The following is a 5,206-nucleotide window of genomic DNA, read 5'->3' as shown; positions in this document are numbered from 1 at the left end:
AACAGACATCGTAAGACCTGTGCATCATCGTTTTGCCCGTTCAATCGAAAACATAGCCGCTGTGAATGAAAGTGTTAACGATGACCCGAATCTTTCGACTTCAAGTCGAGCTCAGCATTTGGGCCTGTCATACGGCACATTGTGGCGCCATGATCATCGACTTTTTTTAGCCTGAAATTGAAGATTTTGATCTGGACGATATGTGGTTTCAACAAAATGGGGCCACATGCCACACAACGCGGCCAATTATGGCTCTATTGCGCGAGAAATTCCTAGGACGCGTAATTTCGAGATTCGGCGATGTGGCTGGGCCACCAAAATCCTACGATTTAACGCCTTTGGATTTCTCTTTGTGGGGCTATGCGAAAGACCGTGGTTATGCGAACAATCCCACAACTTTGGAGTAATTGAAGGACGAGATATATCAAGTTATGGCCGAATTATTGCCCGAATTGTGTAAAAAAGTCTTCGAAAAAACCTCAAAAAGATTGAGTCCTGCAAACGGTTCCGTGGAGGTCATTTGAATGATATTGTTTTTCACGCATAATGGCATAGTCCAAACTTTATTATGAAATAAAAGTTCTATCGAAATTTAAATATTCAGTGTGTTTTTTTAAACTTTACTTTCCCAAGGAGAAAATGGATAACCCGTTATTTTTATACTGTAATATCGATGTGAATTAAAAAAAATATCTCAAAATGATAAAATGAAATGTAATTAATTAAAATAGCTACTATTATTTTTATTTGAGAGACATATCATACGCTTTTTCAGAAAAAAACAAAACTTGAAGATTAAATTAAAAATATTTGCTGTGGTCCATAGCATTCCGGAGCTTGGTTTATAGTCATTGGCCTGTGTCATTCCGGTTCTTGATTTTTTCAGACAAATCGTTTATAAATTCCAAACAGCTCTAAGCCTCGTCCCTATTGAAAATATCTCGATTTTTCTGCCTTTTATTCCAGAGCCTTGGCCAAAATCTTCTTCCTCTCACCATAATTCTGGTATTAGCTATAGTAGGATCGTATACGATGCAAAGTAGAGCAAAAAATTGTCGGCCTTTTATCAAAGGAAAATCGTGTCATCTCATTTTCCTTTTCCTTAGATATCCTTCTGATGGATAGATCAATATTCCTGTTCATGTATTCATTTCCGTTAAGGGCATGTCGTAATTCCTCACTTAAGTGTTCTGTCTCATAGATGGTCCCTAAGCGATGTACTAATGTGTTAAGCATACTTTGTTCCTGGGCTGAGTGGTCATGAGATTCAGCGTCGTGTGGGTTGGCTTTCTGTCAACATTGTGCCGTTTGGTTTTCTCTTGGCAATATATATAATATAGGAACGGAAAGGTAGTTTTCTCTTAAATTTCCACGGTGAAGCTGATGTCAGGATAAATTCTATTGATGTGGTTCAGCAAACCTTCTATGTTGTTGTATCCATGAGGCCAGATAATAAATGTATCGTCAACATATCTAGACCAATTCTTTGACTTTAGTTACTGAGTCCTTGGATTTATTCTTAAATGGAGGTAATATTTATCAGAGCTGAGTTGGGTGAATCTACAGCTGCTCCGTCAGTTTGATCATAAAATTGATTCTTAAAGGAGGATGGTTAATGTAGTGTATACTTTTGCTAAATCTACTCGCCATTATTCTATGGCTAGAAATTGGCCTCAATGATTTGGGATCGAGGGGGATTATCCCTCTTTATCCTGCCTCATCTCGTGTAGGCCTGGACAGCCTTCGTAGGTGGGCCCCATCCGTCGTCTACCCCGACCGCAAATGCGGCCGGTGTAGGCGCTTTGTGGGACCTCCTTTTGTCCTGGCTGGGCCCCGCCGGCTAGGGCCCTTTCTTCTGGCGCTCTTCTTGCTTCGCCGGCTCGTCTGTGTAAACCCCGGGGGTAGTGTCATGTTTATGTGTGGTATGGTTGGGTAGGGTAGTGCGGCTATGCAGCCTGGGATGCGCTTTGCTAAGGTGGCCCTTAGGCTAGCGCGGGAGGGGAGGGTTAAGGAGGGTATGGGGGGTGTGTGTGTGTGTGTGTGTGTGTCGTTGTCTTCGTTTCTTGATCCTGGCTGTCTCTGAAACAGAAAAGGTTAGCGGGCAGGGGGGGGGTCATTGGGGTGGTCACCCAGGGTCAAAAAGTTGGTGTCTAGGTCTTTTGTGTTTGTCGGTCACGTCGGGTACGTAGTCAACGGCTTGCCTGAGGAGGGGATTGTCATGTCTAGCGGCTACGTCAAATCGTTTCTCCGCGTTTTGTCTTATTGTCTGTGTAGCGTTTGTGTATTGTAAGTCTCGTAATATGTCAGTGTTTCTTACGTACCAGGGCGCGTCGGTGGCCGTGCGGAGGGCTATGTTTTCCACAGCCTGTAATGACTTTAAGTGGCTTTTTGCCGCGTGACCCCACGCCGTGGAGGCGTAGGTTAGCTGCGGTTGAAGTACCACCTTGATAAGCGTTCGCTTATTCCTTAAACTGAGGGTGTTTCCACCTTTGAGTAAGGGATAGAGCCTAGCCCTGGTGGTCTTCGCTCGCGCCACCGTCTCCACGATGTGCGGTTTCCACGTGAGACGCTGGTCCATCGTCACGCCCAGGTATCGTGTTTGTCGATTCCAGGAGATAGGTTCCTGGGATAGTGTCAGTCTGTCGAGGTTTTGTGGGATTTTTCGTTTGGTAAAAAGGATAGCCGAACTTTTGTTGGGATTAATTTTGACTTTCCACCTGTTGCACCAGGTTTCAAGTTGGTCTAAGGAGTTTTGGAGGAGGGAGACGGAATATCTAGGATCTACGGATTGGGATGTGATTGTCAGGTCGTCGGCGTATAAGTATATGTTGGTGTTGGGGGGATGTGGGATGTCGGAGTTGTAAATGGTGTATAGGTGTGGGGACAGGACGGTGCCCTGGGGGACACCGGCCTCCATGGGACGGGTGGTGGAAAGGGAATCTTGGATTTGGATGCGGAATTTTCGGTGGTGTAGGTAGGATTTTATGAGTTTGGTAAAGGATATGGGATATTGGTTGGTGAGCATTTTCATCAGTAGGCCTTCATGCCAAACCGTATCGAAGGCCTTTGCGACGTCCAGGAAGACAGCACCAGTGTACTGTCCCCTGTTGAAGGCCGCCGTGATGTGCTCGGTAAGGCGAAGGATTTGGAGTTCAGTGGAGTGATTGGGTCGGAAGGCGAACTGCTCGTCTGGAATGACTTGCAGTTCTTGGGAGTGGGTTCTTAGACGGGTTAGGATAATTTTTTCTACCACTTTGCTCATAGCCGGGAGCAGGCTAATGGGCCGGTAGTTGGATGGGATGGTGTGATCTTTGTTGGGTTTTGGGATAAGGATTATGTTTGCTGTTTTCCAGCGGGTAGGGAAGTGTCTTAGTCTGAGTGTCGCGTTTGTTATGTTTAGTAGGGCCATGAGGCCAACTAAATCTACTAATTATCATCCTTGTTTTCTGCGATAAATTTTCGATGAAGTTCTTACAAAACTTTTTAATTAGCAATTTTGTGAACAGCGACATGTCAAAACCTACTAGGATATCATTTGGACATACATACACCCTCCTTCATTACTCGAGTACTTTTCTTCAAACTATCCTATTTACTACACGGGTGGCTTGGTGGCAAAGTCTCGTACAGTCTATGTATGATAGCATGGTCTTGAGTTACAGAGATTTTCTTTGCTCTGTTCTCATTACCATTTATCGGGGACCACACGCATGCGGAAAATGTTGCGCGACCCAGGTCTCTGGTAGGCTGCCACAGCCACGTCGCCGAGCCTGCCTTAGGTTAGGTTAGGTTAGGTTAGGTTAGCCTGCCTTAGGTCACCCATTCAAATTCCAGCCTGCGTCCGTGATGCTTACCTCGGCAGATCGAAATCTACCGGCCAAGACACCCGGTTAGGGCTAGGCGGTCCCCGAGTAGGGGAGTGTCTGAGACATTGCACGCACTATTGGTTAGGTTTTAGAGTGATACGTTTTACTTGTGAGCCTTTGGAATGCCCCAAAGTAAAGGTGTTCTTGAATCAATCGAAATAATGATTTTATATAGTCTCTTGAGAACGTTACATTCTCAACTTTCTTGATTAGATTGTTCTTGATCCTTTGTATACCTCGTTCTCAACTAGGATATGTACCTTGTAGTACCCAAGATAAGAGTTGTATTCCTTCTGTTGGACACTGGTTTAGAAATTTCTTTATTTCCTTTCAGTTCCTTGATTGCTAGACATATTCGGTTTTGATGTCAGCTTTACGTTTTGCCAGAAAATTTAACAATTTATTGCAAATATTTACTATATTTATCACAGTTATTTGAATTCTACAATTTATTAAGTGAAAATTTGATAAATGTAAAATATGTTTAATATTAACTATTAAATTATTTAATTAATTATTGGATTAAAATTGGTAGATGTGAAGGTTATGCATAGCTATGGATAATATAAACTTTCCTACCTAAACTGCATTATGGTACTTTAAAAAACAATATTTTATTAATTTTGCATTTTTAAGCCCCCTTAAATGTTTTAGGCCAAAAATTAATGCTAAATTTGTTTCAATAGCTCTACTTTGTTTATTCTCTGTCCTAAATTAATCCTTTTGGATACTAAGCGGTTCCAAAAGAGACCAATGAATTAAAACTAGTTCTCTATTGCCTTTAATTTTTAGCTTATATTTCTTATTCATCTTTACTCAAACATTGGTTAACGAGAAACAGGTTTTATAATTTTAATACTCTAAGAACCTGTTGGAATATGTTTTCTAGCAGATTTCCTTTGAAGTTCAATCGGTTAATATGTAAAAATTGTGTAACCGATACAATGTCGACGAAACGAATTTTCTAAAAAGGTCCACAAGAATCTTAAGAAAAAGTACGCATTTTTTAATCATGATCATAGTTAAGCGATTTTTTTAGACATAAATATGGGTCTTTTTAGGCCCTGGGCCTAATTTGGGTAACTTATTTTATATATATTTTACTGTTTTATGTCCCTTTTCATGTTTTTAGTACCGTCTATTGTCTATTATCACTAAGCTGTCGCTAAATGTATGGATATTTTTCGGAGTTTGGCGTTACCTAAAAGTTATTTACAAATCGCGTTCCCTTTGATAATTAATGTCATCTATTCCAGTAGTCCGTTATTATGAATCTTGTAAACCTTAGTAACAAGGTAACAGAAAATTTGTTTATTTTGTTTTTAATCGCCATGTCAAAA

The sequence above is a fragment of the Anoplophora glabripennis genome, unplaced genomic scaffold (assembly GCF_000390285.2).
Source record: "Anoplophora glabripennis isolate ALB-LARVAE unplaced genomic scaffold, Agla_2.0 scaffold661, whole genome shotgun sequence".
In the NCBI taxonomy this organism is placed as follows: Eukaryota; Metazoa; Arthropoda; class Insecta; order Coleoptera; family Cerambycidae; genus Anoplophora; species Anoplophora glabripennis.
This window is presented reverse-complemented; position numbering follows the sequence as displayed.